Source organism: Podarcis tiliguerta (genome assembly GCF_965153285.1).
Source record: "Podarcis tiliguerta genome assembly, chromosome: 9".
NCBI lineage: Eukaryota > Metazoa > Chordata > Lepidosauria > Squamata > Lacertidae > Podarcis > Podarcis tiliguerta.
This window is the reverse complement of record NC_139542.1, coordinates 59,286,820-59,305,295: the sequence shown is the minus strand read 5'-3', so window position 1 is coordinate 59,305,295 and position 18,476 is coordinate 59,286,820. Positions and strand designations below refer to the sequence as shown.

Below are 18,476 nucleotides of genomic sequence, written 5' to 3'. Positions count from 1 at the left end.
CAAGCTTCTCTTTTCATAAATCTCTATGATCAAAGGAGCCTTTAGACACACAATAGCAACCAGTGCTATTATGCGCCGAGTGATAAAGCAAGGGCATTATTAGTTGGGGCTACTAAAGACAAAAGATTGCAGCGAGAGACAGATTCCTTCCTGGGGGATGAAAATAATGGTCTCATAAATACATCTTCCAATGTTAGCCACCACTCTAAAACTTGCAAGTATAAATTGTGTTCCCGGGAGTGCTCACCCAGACAAGAAGCTATTGACTCTTTTTTTTCCCCTTTCCCCTAGCTAAGATTGAAATGCCACAAGTTACTCGGTTGTAGAGAGGAATTATTGAGAAGCTTGCAACTCCTGGAAAAATTGACAAGACAAGGCTATCGGTAATATAGCGAATGAACGGTGAGTTGCCCAAGCCTAGACAGGTTAAAAACTGCTTTCTCCATTTGCTGACTTTGTAATTGGTTTTTTGCCATTTTAAGCTATTGCTCAGACTTTCTGGCTCATGGTAATCTATAAAAAAAGATAAGGATTCTTCAGTGAAGCCACATTACGAAGGATTTATTAAAGGGTTTTCCTCTTGCTGTAATATCAATACTGTGCGGAGAGATGTGGCGGTATGCTTTCCATTAGTACAGAGAGGGTTATTGAGCATCCTGGAAGGCCTTCTTGGTTTGATCCCATTTGACAGTGCAGTAAGTTAAGCCCAGAAGGAAGGTCAGTGCTAACCTGCCATTTCCAAAGGTCATATCCTTGACCCCATTTTTATTCAGTTTTTTAAAACTGATTTTTGTTTGTTTTGGTAGCTATTTCATGGAACAGTCTAGCATAGGTGTTATGAGTACCGGCGTGGTTGCTCAAGAGCAAACGGCCAAAATCCCCGTTGGTCTTTTCAAGGCTTTATTATCTGTCCAAAACATTCACAATGCAGATCAACTCAATTCCATGTCTTCTCAGTCGCTAGCAGAATCTGGGAGTGGGCGGTCCTTAAACTTTCCCCAGCAGAGTAGTCTTTTGACCCCCATCGTACACCTCCCCACTTCGAACCGCCGACCTTCTGGTCGGCAAGTCCTAGGCTCTGTAGTTAACCCACAGCGCCACCCGTGTCCCTAATCAAAATCCTACCATTTATTAATTTCTAGGGTTTGGAGGGGACCCCCCCCCCCAATCTATAACATTATGTTCTTACTTCTGAGACTCCAGTTTCCACTCTAACATCAAGGCTTCAGATAAAGGGAGTGTTAATCTTTTCTTTGCATATTCCTTCTCACGAGAGCTCTTGAATTAAGGGCACTATAATTTAATTCCCATTTCAGAACCAGAGGTAGTGTGCACAACTCAGTTGATTACTGAGCTGTTGATCGAATTTGGATAATTCATTACCTTCGGAGGCAGAAGCAGCACTTAATTCTTCCATACTCTCTCATGCTATCCCCCCTCCCCCCAAGTCTGATGTGGAAGAAATAATCTCAGGAGCAAACGCTGAAGAAAGTGCACATTTAATCACCAGGTTTTCCACTGATGGCCCCAACTAGGGACCAAAATTACTATTTTGTACCTGGGCAAAATGTAATACAGTACGTATGTTGATTATCTGTGTGGGGATTTTATGATTTACTTTTATTCATCACTTACTGCATAAAATGTCTCATAAAATAACTAGATCCTGCATTTTTCTTTCAACTTCCTTTGTTGCATTTTCCTGAATTGGCAGACATTCCCGTGACATGGGAATCAGCTTGCATGTGTTGATACTTGATGGACTGAGACTACCAAACCATTTAACATAAAATATCTCTGCCAATTGATAGCTTGTTCAGCATTCAAACAAGAGATCTTGAAAGGGGCCTGAAACCAAGCCTATCCCTAAACAATATCCAATAAGCCAACACAGAATAGAGTTCAGGGAATTATCTTGCATCCACAAGGTTTTATAATGTTTTTCCTTTACCTATATGTTCATTAGGTGGCATCAACTAGGTACAGTGGTACCTCGGGTTACATATGCTTCAGGTTACATACGCTTCAGGTTACAGACTCCGCTAACCCAGAAATAGTACCTCGGGTTAAGAACTTTGCTTCAGGATGAGAACAGAAATCGTGTGGTGGCGGCGCGGCGGCAGCGGGAGGCCCCATTAGCTAAAGTGGTGCTTCAGGTTAAGAACGGACCTCCAGAACAAATTAAGTATGTAAACAGAGGTACCACTGTACTGCCTGAATCACAAAGAAGACACAGTTGGTTCAGTAGGGATTATTGACAGGTTAGAACAGCAGCTTAAGTAAGCAATAGCACAATCCTGCGCATGTTTACTCAGAAGTAAATGCGTACAAGGAAGCTTATTGGCAGGTTAAATGTGCAGAGGATCTCAGTGAAAGTAAATAAAAACATGTTCTTCCACAGTTAAATTATGACATAACTGTAAACATGCTTTATTTGTCGCCCACACACATACTCGGTGGAATCTCTATTAGTTACAAAAGTGTTACTTTTTATTTGGGGAAAAATAGAAGAATTTCCACTATTGCTAGCACACAAAAAGCCAAGAGATCTTCAATTCAGATAGCAGACCCGTTATTAAATGCAACGCAGTTGTGATGAAGCAGGAAATGAATTCCCCCCTTTTCATCTGCCTGTCTGGCAATCCCGTTCTCATCTCCTGTGATATGTGAATGCTTTACACATTTTGAAGAATTGGTCTTCAAAAGACCCAGGTGCTTTGCTGCTATTTTTTCCTCCCCACCTCAGCCTTTCAGACAGAATCAAGGCTTGCTGGCAGTTTAGTTTCATTGTGATCTGAAAGCTTGACACTCCAAACAGTACAGGCTTAGCAGGAAAGATGACAGAACAGCTCATGTGGTTATCTTCAACTCCCAGCTAAAAGTCCTTGATGCATTCTAAATGATCTACAAACCATGCTGGAATTTTTTTTAAGCAGGGCTTAGGAGAGAGACCTGTTCATGGCTACACCCACCCACCATGCACTCATTCCTGAATGCTGCTGTAACATAAATGATTTTTTAAAATGACAATAAAGGTAAAGGTAAAGGGACCCCTGACCATTAGGTCCAGTCACTCATCTCGCTTTATTGGCCGAGGGAGCCGGCGTACAGCTTCCGGGTCATGTGGCCAGCAGGACTAAGCCACTTCTGGCGAACCAGAGCAGCGCACGGAAAGGCCGTTTACCTTCCTGCCGGAGCGGTACCTATTTATCTACTTGCACTTCAACGTGCTTTCGAACTGCTAGGTTGGCAAGAGCAGGGACCGAGCAACAGGAACTCACCCCATCTCGGGGATTCGAACTGCCGACCTTCTGATCAGCAAGTCCTAGGCTCTGTGGTTTAACCCACAGCGCCACCCGCGTCCCACAGTGCCACCCGCGTCCCTTAAATGACAATATTCCCCACTAAATGGAAAAGTTGGCTGTCATAAAATATCTGCTGTGGAGAATTGTACAGGAGAGACATGTTTTGTTGCAGCTGAGGCAGATGAATGTGTCCAGTTGTGCTGTTGCAAATGCACCATGGCATTTCTTCTCTCTGTGCTCCTCCCAGCGGTCATGCCTCCTCTGGTCACCTTGCTGTGTCGTCTGTCATTGGGACAGGGGCACGGCAGGAATTTTCCCCACTTGGCTGATTGGCTGGTGCCATTTGGGTTTTGCCAGCCGCGTAGCAAATCGTCACAACTTGTAATGTTGCGGATAGGCTCTGGTTCAGGTGATACGGATGGGAGAACGCTCTCGCCATCCCTATGTGAAGGGTATTCCGTTAAAGGAATCCAGGGACTGTGAGGGGGTTGTGCCCATGCCGGAGTCTAGGGGGCATTTGGGTGGTGGAGATAGTCTGTTCCCGGCTTTCCACTTATCCAGGTGTTCACCCTAGGCTGACCTATGTTGGTGCCCTGGGTCAGTGCTACCTGCAACGGTGTAGGGAGCTGGTCGAACCAGAGCCTATGCAACCATTCACTCGCTGTAATCAATAAAGTTGTGGCCTAAATTCTGCCAAAAACCAAACCAAAATCTGAGTCTTGTCTGAATTTATTGAGGGGGAAGAAGAAAAGAGTTTCGATTTGATATCCTGCTTTATCACTACCCGAAGGAGTCTCAAAGCAGCTATCATTCTCCTTTCCCTTCCTCCCCCACAACAAACACTCTGTGAGGTGAGTGGGGCTGAGAGACTTCAAAGGAGTGTGACTGGCCCAAGGTCACCCAGCAGCTGCATGTGGAGGAGCGGGGAAGTGAACTCGGTTCACCAGATTACGAGTCTACTGCTCTTAAGAGGTTTAAAGGTCTGAACACGCAATGGTGGAACCCAGGTAGACAAAATTGTCTACCATCTCAAGCGGGCTAGCGATGTAACAAAGATACAGCAACAATACACAATGACATAATTAAAATCAATCTGTGCCATTTGTTTACATACATTAATTATGCCATTCTATATTTCATTATTGTGGTATTGTTTTAACTGCATTGTAAACCACCCTGGGATGATAAATCAAATAAACCAAAATGTATCAGTAAGTTGAGAACACAAAATGAGCAGTAAGGGCTTTGTTACTCCCCTCCCCCATTTGTTCCTGTAAAACATACAGGGAAACTGTCTTTAAATTATTACCCAAGGAACTAAGAAACATCAGTTACCTGACAGCAATAGCATTACTCTGCAGCTTGATTGAAATTTTACCATATCCTATGGGGATACTTTGAAATGGTTGCTTAAGGCAACTGATTCCTTGGTGTGAGTTTCACGTTATTTCCAGGTTTGATTTCCCTTCTGATTTCCCCTTTCATAACTTGCTTTCAGCATGAGCCTGAAGTTGCTGTGGAATATTGATACAATTGTTTTGGTCTTCCGTCATTGCTGCTATAAACAGGTGATTCATGTTTTCTTCTGCAAAGTTTTCTCTATGGGCTGCTGTTGAATTTCCACTGCATAGTTTCTCCAATCCTCCTCGTTTTCTTCGTTTAGATTAGCTCCGATGATATTGAAATGTTTATGGAACCAAATAAAACCCTCCCTTCTTCTTTCTAATGAACCTTTCAATTCTGAACTGAAAGTGAACAAGAAACCTTCAGCACAGTCTCATCTTTCTTAAGAAACAAATAGACTATAATTCACTCTTTTATGCTTCCATTCATCCAAACAAACAGCAGGGAACCTAATAAAAAAGAAAGAAATCTGGGTCATGAATACTGGAGGGATCTGTGAATTGCTTTTTATGTATGAAATATGTTTGGTCCTGTATAAGAACCATAGTGAATTATTGTAGTCAGAATCCAAAAAGCTACTTAGGTTCACTTAAGGGGCTTCTGTTAGTCTAGTGTAGGGGTAGGCAACCTAAGTTAAGGCCCATGGGCAGAATGCGGCCCAACTGCCCTCTCAATCCAGCCTGCGGACGGTCCGGGAATCAGTGTGTTTTTAAATGAGTAAAATGTGTCCTTTTATTTAAAATGCATCTCTGGGTTATTTGTGGGGCATAGGAATTCGTTCTTTTCCCCCCTTCAAAATATAGTCCAGCCCACCGCAGGGTCTGAGGGACAGTGGACCGGGCCACAGCTGAGAAAGGTTGCTTACCCCTGGTCCAGTGCAATTAAAGCCCCATGCGCACATCTTATTCTTAAGCTGACCTTCATGCCTGTTTACAACTGCTTTTGAATCTTTCCTGGTGATTGCAAGGCTAAAACCCTTTTTGGACTAATTAAAATGTAGACGTTTGCTCAATAAGAGCCAGACCAGAAGCGCCTGTGGTCCAGCATCCTATTTCAAACAATGGACAACCAGATGCCCCCAAAAAGCATATAAAGAGAGGGCATGAAGCCAAATATTTGGTATTCAGGGATATGAGTGGACCCGACAACAAAATGTCACAATGACCACTCCCCACATTAAATGGGGGGTGCCCTTTGCATGGTTGCGCGCAGCCCCCTGGACCCTATGCGGCACCATTAGCACAGGCTTGGCTTCACCTTCCCCAAGTGGGATACCTGGAGGTCTCCGCCTACCTCAGCCAGTTGCCCAATCCTGCCTGGGGAGGCGTTGCCAAGGTGACCAGGCCAGGTAGGGGGAGGGACTACCTGCCCACACAATAGGGGGAGGATCTTACCTGGAAATCTTCAGTTGGCTCCAGAGCTTCTCCCACCCCACCCACCCTCAGTTAAGACTTCTTTTGCAGGTTAACCTTGTCTCCACAGGTACGCGGGCGCTGCTATGTCAAGATTGCTGTTGAAGGGCCGGAAAGGAATTCTCCTGCATTGGCAGGTTTGCCTTTCCCGTAGCAAAATTTCACAACTTTGGCGGTATCAGGCCTTGGGTGGAATCCTTTAGTCTATCTTCCCTAAATGGGGGGGGGGGTGCAGCGGTGACCCACGCCCCCCTCTTCTTTGCGGCGGCTATACCAGCATTCCCGGTTAAAGGGGTTGTTTGAGGGGAGGCTTTCGCCGTACGCCTAGAGGTTGTCATTGCTCTCCCCTGCGACGGAGGTGGGCTCTCTCTGCTTGAACATATGTTCTCCAGAGCCGGCCCATCCCCCCCCCACTGGATAACCCTGATGTTCCCCAGATCCCTGGCAGGGGACTGGGAGGGATAAACGCCCAATGCCTGAGCCAAGGTCTACCCACATCTGAAACATAATAAAGTTGTGGCCAATTTTATTCCCATAGCACATTGTCTTGAGTCGTTATTCCACATGGGGGGGCGCCCATGGTTTGGGGGACTCCGCCTGTCCACACAATGTGAAGCACACTCTGTTCAGATACACCACTCCATTTTTCATTCCGCCTGGCACCAGGCAGTCAAAATCTCATGGCTGCTGAACATGACGTCTCCTTTCCCCAAAGCTAGATTTCCCACCCTGAAGACTTTTATTTTTTTTTTTGTAGTTGCGCTAACCGGGGTTTCCCCCTAAGTCTGTGAATACTCTTGTGTGTCAATGGTGCTGTTTTGGTTGCATAGGGACCAGCTTAATAGGCTCACCTCCTTCCCCAATAATTTATAGTACTTCCCAAGGAGGGAATATACCAGGAAGATCCCAGCCTGGCTCACCCTCAGCAGCTAATGATGCATAGCAATCAAAGCTGGTCCAGGAATGCTCTCCAACCAACATAAAACCAAGTGTATCACAAGTTTTTATCTATAAATACAACCTTTAGTTACGAAGTGCCTGTTTTCAGAAAGGCAATGCACAAATGATCACACACACAAACACACAGAGGGAGAAACATCCAAACCTTTCTTCTCTGTGCTCTAAGGCAGTAAAACGCTCATGTCTGAGCTAGCTGCCAGCTTTAGGTCTGAGCTGTTTATTGCTGCTGCAGCAGATGATGATGGAATTCCTTAGTCTGTTTTTCTCTGATGCCTTCAGCGCTTACTTTTATTTCCCCACCAATCTGTTAAGGAAGGTTTATTTTATTGGAGGGCAATCCTATGTTCAATTCCTACTAGCGTGTTTTGAAAAGACAGTGAGATGCAGATGTATTTTTGATTTTCGTATGTATGTATGTATGTATGTATTGAACGTTATTAATTCTGCCCTTCCTCCCAAAGGAGCCCAGGGTGGCAATTTCTCCAGAAACATATTTCTGTTCCTTATTCATTGTTCGTCTCTGTGCCATATTCTGACAAAGTTGGGCTACGCACTTGCAATTGTTCCATCATCTCGATATGTGTTGTCATCCCCATCCGTTGACATGGAACAACTTTAAGTGCATGGTTAGCGGAATTGCTCAGCCTCGCAGGCATAAGGCCGTGTTCTGCTTCCACCAAACATGTGATCCCATGGAATCCTCTAATAACAAGAACACGTTTTTGGGCCCCTTGGGGACTCTCTACAAACTTTTGTTGAGCTCTCTATCACTATATTAGCAACATTAGTGACTACCCTGATTGTCCCATATGTCTGCATGGCTCAAATAATCATGAACCCCTTGCCACACATTTCCAGGCTATCTGATTTGGTTCTCCCACAGTCTCCCTCTGTTTTCCTCCAAGATACAGGGGCAACCAGATAGGCTGCAGAGTGCTGAAGAAGTATTTATTGGAAAGTAAAATGAATTCACCGTTCCTGGCTACTTCACAATGGTAAGGTAAGCTCAAAACCCTCATTTAGAATTTTCTAAAGAAATTCTCATTTGTCCTTGGAACGAGGTATAAAAATGGAAGCATAAAAATGGAAGCCTCTGTCTCAGAGGAAGACAACTTTTGATAAACTGCAGACAGATTTTGGCCCAGTGCTAGTTGAACGAATGGTCATAAGGGAAACATAGTAAATTCAAATCTCTATATGTACAAAGAATCACTGACTTGCTGAAACAAAACTGCTTTTTTCCTCAGGTTTGGGGTGAGCATAGAACCATTCGTTCACTACGAATATAGTGTGGCTTATAGAATTCCCCTTCACATCTCACATTTTTATTGATTGGACAATAAATAAATCACTTCTTACTACATTGTGTAATTCCTATCTGGACACATAAAGAAGATTATTCCCTTTAGGTTTCAAAACTCTGCATTGGCTCCAGCATTCAGTCAATGTGACATTTTGGAGAACAGCTGCTACCAAATATAAACCTGTCTCCGGTAATAATGCCGCTATAAAATGAAAAATTATATATAATCTGAACTCTTTCCACACTGCGGTAACTTTTATATGTTCCAAGACACATAAATATTATCCACCAAGTTTTACATTCCCTTTCCCACAGCTTCAGCTTCCTGGAACTGCCTCAAAGCCTCCCCCCTCCCCCATTTGCTTACACTTCCCGGCATTGGCCTAGTACAACTGAAGGCCAGACTAAATGTAACACAGGAGATCCATGATTAGGATATCCTAAACAGCCTTGGTCCTGTATACCTGAAGGAGCGTCTCCACCCCCATCATTCTGCCTGGAAACCGATATCCAGCGCCAAGGGCCTTCTGGCGGTTCCCTCATTGCGAGAAGTGAGGCTACAGGGAACCAGACAGAGGGCCTTCTCGGTAGTGGCATCCACCCTGTGGAACGCCCTCCCTTCAGGTTTTGATTCCAGCCAAGTTAACAGCTTGGTTTTTGCTTTTTGCACACATACACCCAAATGTCTGCAGTGTTTTTATTCCATCCGAGTTGACAGAGCACCACAAGACTTTCAGGGAATCCCAAGCTTCACTTGGAGGCCTTGGAGCCAACTTCTAGGAACCAAGAGCCCCAATAAAATATTGAGGGGGGTGGGACCCTGCAAAGTTGATGGGCACTGCCATTCAAATGGAGGGGGGTGTGCCACGTCATGTGATTATGTGGGGCAGGGCTTACTTGCCCCCCCCCCCATTTTATTCAAGTTGGCACCCCTGCTTGGAGGGTCCAAAATGAGATACCCCAAATCTGGTTCATAAGCCACTTCATACTCCTAGCAGATACACACTTTCTAATGCAAAAGGCAAAAGACCTTTACTCTAAAAATGAAATGTTCATTTTATCTGATTCAGTGCAGCTGCTCATCTTCATTTCTAGGAGACTACTGCCAGCTCCATAAATAGAAAAATATGCATGCAGCTCCCATTAGCACCAATGGGACGTATATGGTTATAAATCCTCATTTTAAAAAAAGGAAATATATCCCTTAACAACTCTACCACTCCAACTTGCATCCTTACAGTTGCAACACGCCATCTGTGCTGGCATCCAGGAATCAGTCATATAGGAGAAAGTTATTTTTCCCCACTCGCACTTTCCCCCGTGATAGCAGTAAGTTAAAAAATAATTGAGATCCCATAAAACGCAGCAAATGAAGAGAGCATTGCAACCATAAATGCACCAAAGAGATAAATTCATTCTGATCATTAATAATCTGAGAACATTAAAAGAAAAACAAAATGTAAACGCAAAAGAAAATTCAGTCTCTCATTGCATTATTACACTTTCCCCAAAACCACGAGCACTAAGACAATCTAGGGGCACACAGCATTTACCTAGGTTTGGTTTTCTTTGGACTGAGAGATCGCTTAAGGTGCTTTCAGTTTACTTACAAATATTCAGGTTAAACAGAGGTAGAGGTGGACACCTTCAACATCCCAAGAGCTGAAATACTGTGCCCTACTTCAGATTTCCTGCACTCGGGACGGGGTGGGGTGGTTGGGCATTAGAATGTTTCTTGCTGCGATAGGAATGTTGAGGTCTTAGATATATGGTAATGTTCATAAGTGTACCAACCAAGCAAATACATAGATCAGCACAGGAAGACCAACATGAAACCATTTTGATTCCCAAACTGACCAAATGTTTTCCCTGCAAGGAGGGGGGGGTGTGTCAGGGAGCCTTCCCATTGTCTGAGGAATTGAGTAATCAGCATTTTAATGGGTGACAGACTATCAGGAAAGACAATCAGATAATGGGTGACAGACTATCAGGAAAGACAATCAGATAACCTGGCAAACAGGAAAAACAACATTCAAATTTCTGTTTTGGACCGCCTTTTCTGTGATGTAGGTATGATGTATCTGGGGTTTGGTCTTAGGTTACACCCCTTCTGTGATGTAGGTATGATGTATGGAGGGGTGGTCTTAAACTCCAGGGCAGGGAATTTAAAATGTCTATATAAGGCCTTGCGCGCCATTGTTCTGGGTTCCTCCTCCCTCCTTCATGTGGTGAGTGAGGACCCTGTTGCAACAGATCAATAAAGATCAGGCTTACTAGCTACTTTGCTTCTGAATATTCTCTGGTAGGCCTCTGTTATTTTCTCCTACCAATAGGGAACCTATATAAGGACTCTATATGGGCTCTTGGATACCCCATAAGGGAAAAGGACAGATTTTGTTTACAATATTGCTATAATATAGGATCATCATATATAGGCTGAATCACTGCTCTAAGATTGATTCCAGGTGGGATTTTATATTTAGAATGTATTGTCCGTATCTTGTTTTTCAGTGTGTGTGATTGGCATCTTAGGTTCCACACATTTCATTCTTTCAGACATGGATATTCATTGCTATGCAATCACAACTCTTGCTACATCCTTCATTACCCTTTTCTGCTTCTGGACACGTGGTATTTCTTTATACGTGTGTGTGGACAGATTTCCACCCGAAGTGCACAAGCAAATGTTACCGGCCCTTAGTTATGCTGTTTTTCCATGGGCAAAATGGAGGGTTGTGCATTTCAGGCAGAATAGCAACAATATGCATTTTAATTTAATTTTGTTTTGTTTTATTAAATACTGTACTGACGTCTTGCGCAAGAATGACCGCTCCCCACATTAAACGGGAGGAGGGTGCCCTTTGCGTGATTGCACGCAGCCCCTGGACCCTGTGCAGCTCCATTAGCACAGGCTTGGCTTCGTCTTCCCCAAGTGGGATACCTGGAGGTCTCCGCCTACCTCAGACAGTTGTCCAATCCTGCCTGGGGAAGCTTTGCCAAGGTGACCAGGCCAGGTAGGGGGAGGGACTACCGGCCCACACAATAGAGGGAGGCTCTTACCTGTGAATCTTCAGTTGGCTCCAGAGCTTCTCCGACCCTACCCACCCTCAGTTAAGACTTCTTTTGCAGGTTAACCTTTTCTTCACAGGTACGCGGGCGCTGCTTTGTCAAGGTCGCTGTTGAAGGGCCGGAAAGGAATTCCCCTGCATTGGCAGGTTTTGCCTTTCCCGTAGCATAATGTCACAACTTTGGCGGTATCAGGCCTTGGGCGGAATCCTTTAGTCTATCTTCCCTGAATGGGGGGGCGTGCAGCGGTGACCCACGCCCCCTTCCTCTTTGCGGCAGCAATACCAGGGTTCCCCGTTAAAGGGGGTTTTGAGGGGAGGCTTTGACCATACGCCTAGAGGTCGTCATTGCCCTCCACTGCAAAGGCGGCGTAACGGGGGCGGCTCTCTCTGCTTGAACATATGTTCTCCAGAGCCGCCCCCCCCCCACTGGATAACCCTGATGTTCCCCAGATCCCCGGCTGGGGACTGGGAGGGATAAACGCCCAATGTCTGAGCCAAGGTCTACCCACATCTGAAATATAATAAAGTTGTGGCCAATTTTAATCCCATAGCACATTGTCCACATTGTCTTGAGTTGTTATTCCAAATGGGGGGGGGGTGCCCAGGGTTTGGGGGACTCTGCCTGCCCATGCAATGTTATTTGGCTGTACTGATCTGCTATTTGATCTGTTGGGCCTGGGTAAGTGGCAATGATCCAGAAAACTAGGAATGCCACGTAGGCCCTCATAACTGTTAATGAAACAACCATGTATTCTACCCTCTCCAAAACCTTCAGCAGCAACGAAACACCAAAATTATGATAAGTCTTGTGCAAGACCTCTGTATTATTATTATTTTAATTCTGGTGTATGGACTGTGGTTGCAGTCCCTGAGGTAATCTCCCACATTCACCATGTTGAAATCCTGAGATACAGGCATCCCCAAACTCAGCCCTCCAGCTGTTTTGGGACTACAACTCCCATCATCCCTAGCTAACAGGACCAGTGGTCAGGGATGATGGGAGTTGTAGTCCCAAAAAAGCTGGAGGGCCAAGTTTGGCCACAGCTCCTCTGAACCAGGTTGTTCAGGTGCCCCTTCAGCATGCAGCAATCTGTGAAAATAGGCATTTCATTTGGCTTTTTGGGCTGCCAGAAACAAAACAGGTTGTGCTCAGAGAAGGAAGAAACAGAAGTAGGTTGTGGCAGTTAAGATCACTAAAGCCTCATCACACATGTGAGAAAGCACTCACCATACACACACACACACACACACACACACACACACACACAGTGGTACCTTGGGTTACAGACACTTCAGATTACAGATGTTTCAAGTTACAGGCTCCGCTAACCCAGAAATAGCACCTCAGGTTAAGAACTTTGCTTCAGGATGAAAACACAAATCGTACTCTGGCAGTGCGGCGGCAGCGGAAGGCCCCATTAACTAAAGTGGTACCTCAGGTTAAGAACAGTTTCAGGTTAAGAACAGGCCTCTGGAACAAATTTAAGTTCTTAACCCGAGGTATCACTGTGTGTGTGTGTAATGCATTCATGAGCATCCACATCAGTGGTGACTGCAGAGGTATAATGGGCTACTTTTACTTGCTGGATTTTCCATGGTAAGAAAAAATATATATTTAAGCGGGGAGGAAAGTACAGGCTGGCATTTTTATGGTCATGATGTTGCATAGACACTCCAAAAATAAACCTCCATTTGGAAGCACCCCAATCCCACAGATTCAAAGCCTTGTGTCAGCTCAAATAACTTTAATTGTTAGTTATTGTACATTCAACTTCTTTAAAAGCTTCTTACATTGTCTTGATAATAGACGTGTGTTTTCATTTACTGAGCTGCAGATGATTTTAAAAAGGTAAACATTTGCCAATTATAGTATATGACAGCTCCATTTAAAGCCATGTTGCAATGCTCCAACATATAACTGGGACTGAAAAATATCCTAGGAATAGTCTACAGTGACAAGGATTTAGATAAATGTATTCAAATATTGTATTCAGAATTAAATTAGTACAAAAATAAAATCCAGAGAGGTTTAAAATGGGCTTTGAAAAAATGCTTTCATTGTCAGTTACTATGTTTAAATATTTGTACAATGTGATATATTCAGTGTAGCACAGTTATTCTCTGTATGCAGGCAGATTGCTGTGAGCCATCATAACCAAAGGCAACAACCCAGAAATAGACGCTTGCAAAGAAAAATATAATAAAAAACACACAAAATCACATTTCATAGCTTACATAATGTACGTCAACCAAGAACCTACAAGAATAACCACTGCTGCATCAATCAACAATATCGCAACATGAAACTACTTTGAGATTACTCTAAATCAAATTTCTACCTAGCCTGGAAAGTCACATATCCTTAAAACCCAGCAGTTTCTAATATGACGAGCCATTTTCAAATCCACCTACAAAACCATCAAATGAATAAATCCATATTTTACTTTAAGTAAAGTGCTAAGAATCCGTCATACATTATCTCAGTTATTTCCAGACTGGTAGCCAAGGTGTGTGTTGCAGCAAAAAGAACAAAGTGTTGTTGTCTTGCGGCTCCTTTAAGAAATTTATTATGGGGAAAGCGTTGGTGGACTTCCTCATCTGGCAAAGTGGACTCTATAGTCAACAAAAGTTCATGCCAGAAGACAGGAAGAGTAAGGCTCTTTGTTCTCTCGGTAACATTTACATAAAAAAGCTATGACTGCGGGCAGAGTTGTCTCTACACTTATCACACACATCATTTAATGGGCAGCCTATGGCACCGATCGAAATGCAGTTGTGAGCATTAACATGTTGCTAAGATTGATACACATACGGAGAGTTGACCTTGTAGTACAAAGAAAGGTCATCTTAGATGTCTTATGTCTGAATGTACGTCAGTATTTGATCTGTACATATGGATCCTATTTCAACAAAATAAAGAGCCCCTACATGTGTAGAGCAACTGTTGGCTAAGGACCATTGTATTTGGTTCAGGAGTTTTATATTAGGCATTTACTTCTGTAATTGGAAGAGACAATAGTCAACGTATTGCATACATATTTCTTATTTTATTTATAATAAAAGAAAGATGTTTGATTAGGTGCTTTTAAATAAATAAAATCCTCATATACTACAATTTCATTTTTAAAAATGTCAAAGTGGCTTGCAACAATTATCTATACCTAAACCATGTTGAGATAATCTTATTTCCTAGATTTTCAATATTAGCTGGTTGCGGGGGGCGGGGGGAGAAAGGACCCTCATTCTGAAAAATGCAGTGCAATTAAATATTTACCTTTTGGAAAGACTTGCTATAAAATTACTCTAACTAATGAATATTTAAGTTTGACTTAACTTACATACTCTCAATAGCCTTAATTAACCCAGAAAGCTCTCTTCAGTACCGTTCTTCTAAAACCAATTAAATATTGAACATACACTGTCAAAGTGAAGCAATGTTATTGAACTCAGAACCACACAGAAAAGTGGCCTTTTCATCCCCATTTAAGCAAAAGCAACAGTATAGTGGAGCCAGTTAATGTGTTTACTAAATAAAATTATTTAGCAACTTGGTTATTTATTTATTTTTGCATTTGAAACACCGTATTTCAAAAGCACCAGTTTTCTAACCAAAAGGATACAACGTTCAGCAAAGTTTGTGACAATTTAACGAGACAAATACTTGACATCATTACCTGATCATTTACATCACATGCACACTAACCCATGCAAAAGTGTCTGCTTCAAATCTGTTCTGTGCCGCACCGGCTCTATGGAGCACTGGATCAGTTATTTTTATGGTGCAGTCTGTTCATACAGATATGAAATGTAATTAGATTATGGATATGAAGCATCTGCCTATAAAAATCATGAAGACCCATCAGGATCTGTGATTCAAAACTTTTATTTTTGTGCTGTAAAGCATTGTAATTTTATTTTTTAAATGATGGATACACATTAGACTGGCTCCACCATAGCCACAAATGTTCTCTTTCATAACGTTGTAATTTAAAAGCTGAAGTAATTTGTTATATTTAGAAAAATGATTATCCTACTTCAACCTTATGGTAAGCTAAGCATACAACTAGACTTTCATGAATAGGTCCATTAGTAGTAAACAAAATTAGTCTTCTATGCACATCATAGTTTACAAAATATAAACTTTGATAGTGGTTGGGGGAATGGTATCTTTTTTGGGGGGGGATCATGCCAATTCAGATGAATCTATTTTAATTCTACTGGATTTTACTTTTGACCAGACTCTATGATGTATAAAGTTCAGTCTGTAAAGACAGATGCAATGTGTGTTTTGACACTGTTTGGGGGAGGATCCCATATTGAAAACAATCAGGATCTATTAGGCCTCATGGTCTGATCCATGTTTTTCACCATGGCAGCAGCAAATGGCAGTGTATTAATTATTTGTAAGGGTCATTCCCTTGGGGGATAGATTTTAGCTGTGGTTTGATATGGAGGAGGGGTGGATTTTAAAAATAAATAAATTAATAAGCATATTGAAGAGGATCCGGTTTTGATTTTCTGCATGCTTCTTTTTACCACTTTCAACCAGGAAGTTCAGACCCACAATCTGAAGTGTACTGAGGCAGACAGAGAGAGAAGGCTGATTGTTCTGCACATGCTCAGGGGCACCTTTGTCATTAATCAGAGATTGTGATACAGAAATGAGGAGCGGCTTTGAAAATGGTTCTCGGGGCCGAGCCTTTCAGCAACGGTGTAAATAAAAATGTAATAATAACAACAACAATAGCTGTAATGATGTAATAATTAAATAAAGAAGAACAACAACAACTTTGGCTGATTAACATTTTATGACCTTTTGGGAATTATAGGGTCAGAACTACCAAAACTGTATACTGTAGAAGCTTATCCATGTATGCAACTACAGCAACAAGAATGTTACTTGCTCAAAAATGGAAAGAATCAGAAGTCCCAGCAAAGGAAGAATGGATACAAAAACTGATGGAATATGCAGAAACGGTGAAACTTACCGGAAGAATAAGAAATCAAGATAAGAAACTTTTTTAAAAAGAAGGGAAATGGTTTGTTGAATATTTACAGATGGAATTGTAAACAGATAAGAACGTTGGCAGGATTATTGTAATAACCTGCAGTTTTATAAGTATATATTTAAAGAAAATGAATAAATGAGCAAGTTAATTTGGATAAGCAGATGATATTAAAAATAAATTTAAGGAACCGCAGAAAGAGGAGGAAGTTTTGAAATGTTAAAATGATTGTAAAATTAGTGGGTTTGTTTTGGTTTGTTGTGTCCATGTTTTTATGTCGTGTTTTCGTACTTGTATTTTAATGCAGGGAGGCGCTCAGGGGCGCGCAAATTTAATTAATAAATAAAACAAAAAAATAAACCCTAGCGGCTCCTTCCCTCAGGCGGCGACAGAAAGCGGCCAGGCTCCTGCTTTGCATAAACCCGCCCTCCGGGCCATCCCATCTCCCGCCTCAGCCGCCTCTTCTTCCTCGGAGCTCGCGGAAGTAAACGCTCCGCTTCTTGCCCGCCCGCCGCGCTCTGCCGTCGCGAGCGCCTGCCGACGGGCGGCGGTCGGCGCGAGACCAACGGTCGCCTCCTCAACTCCCGCTTTCTTCGCCGAAGCAACGTTCGATGTGGCAGCGAAGGGGCGGGGCGGCGAAGGAACCGAGGCGAGTTGGCGGTTGGTCAGGAGGCGTGGCCAACGCTCCTCTCTCAACCGCCACACAGCGGGGATCGCCCCGCCCACGGGGAGGCGTGGCCCAACGTTCCCGAGGAGGAGGGGGGGCTTTGTTGTGAAGCTGGGAGTTGCCGCCGGCGGTCGGGGCCGGGAAGGGGGCGCCCTCTTCGCCTCAACTTGCCTCTTTCCTCCCCGAGCGGGACGGCGCCGGAGCCGCCTTTCCCTCCCTGGGGGACGGCAGCGAGGTGAGGAACGGGCTCGGGCGGGGGAAGCAGCGGCAGGGCGCCGTCCCCCTCAGCTCCGGCGTGTGGCGTCCTGAGGGGGCGGCTGGCATCCTGTGCCTTCCTGCAAGGATTCTCAGGGGAGGCGGTTGGCGGCGGTTTCTCCTCAAGGACGCGCGTCAGGCAAGGGGCGGTTGGGTTCGAGCTCCGGAAGTTTCGCCTCCCGTCCCCGGATGCGGGAGGCGAACCTCGGAGTTGGCGCGAAGTCACCACAGAGGAGGAGCGAGCGCGTGAACATGTGCAGAGCGCCTTTCCCCCGTGGTCGCTCCAGAGGGCTCTTAGAGACCCACTTAAAGTTAGTGTAGGATTGCCATCTTTGGACCACCCTCGACCTAACTGTCAAGGGGGAGGCGTTCCCACGTACCTTTTCATTGCATACTTGTAGGTGAAGATTCGACTTTCATTGTTTGACAGTGGACTTCCTCTGGAGGTAATGGGGACTTCTTCCTTGGAGGTTTTTAAGCAGATGCTGGGTTTCCGACGTCTGTACTCTAGTTGAGATTCTTGCTTTGTAGGGGGTTGGGCTAGATGACCCTCGGGGTCCCTAACTGCTCTATGATTCTATTAAACTATCCCGCTTTAAATGATGTCAGGTGTTTGTTTTAGAATTGCCACCGAGCAAAAGCTAATAGAATCCCATTAGAGAGTCCAAATCCTTTCTTCTGCCTGGGAGTAGAGAATGATCAAAAGACAGTCGTTTTGAATTAACATTTGGAGCTAAAGGTTGCATTCATGTGGTGTAATAGTCTTGAACTAAAAACTTGTGGATCTCTTACCCTGCCGCTCCCAGCCTGTTTTAGGAGAAAGGGAGAAAGGGATAGTTTTGCTCCAAATCCTTACCCTTCTCCTTGCACTGGTAAATTTAAGGTTTTGATGAACTTAGGAAGTATTAGCAAGTGTTGCCTACTTCTCTAGGAGCGGGAGCCCTTGTACCACCATCTGTACCCCAGAGAACCATGCTACTTACGGCTCAGTCAAGATTTATGACATTGATAGGAGCTACGTTTTTCAAATTCAAGCTCAGTTATGTTCCGTTGGCAATTTATTCTATTCCTTTGTGAGTGTGTGTAATATTTTGTA

At 43.8% G+C, this 18,476-nt stretch overlaps 1 protein-coding gene and 3 long non-coding RNA genes across 6 annotated transcripts in view; 2 read left to right on the top strand and 2 right to left on the bottom strand.

The window, feature by feature from the left end:
- LOC310657423 overlaps positions 1 to 18,476 on the bottom strand; it is a 290,637-nt gene that overhangs the window by 181,461 nt on the left and 90,700 nt on the right. The gene's annotated exons all lie outside the window — the stretch shown is intronic.
- LOC310657408 overlaps positions 1 to 18,476 on the bottom strand; it is a 145,269-nt gene that overhangs the window by 87,553 nt on the left and 39,240 nt on the right. The gene's annotated exons all lie outside the window — the stretch shown is intronic.
- Positions 292 to 16,193, top strand: LOC310685724. 2 transcript variants are annotated; one of them, XR_014515433.1, is made up of 3 exons: positions 292 to 402; positions 7,993 to 8,081; positions 16,002 to 16,193. It is a non-coding gene; the product is annotated as an uncharacterized lncRNA (long non-coding RNA). The 2 variants fall into 2 exon arrangements; XR_014515434.1 differs by having other exon boundaries at positions 7,987 to 8,081.
- Positions 16,912 to 18,476, top strand: part of KLHL5 (kelch like family member 5) — a 47,214-nt gene continuing 45,649 nt past the window's right edge. The window contains exon 1 of one of the 2 annotated variants that reach the window (XM_083458201.1): positions 16,912 to 17,360. The gene's annotated coding sequence lies outside the window, so the exon portion shown is untranslated. Of the gene's footprint in view, positions 17,827 to 18,476 lie in introns of both variants that reach the window. The other variant, XM_083458202.1, reaches the window with a different exon arrangement.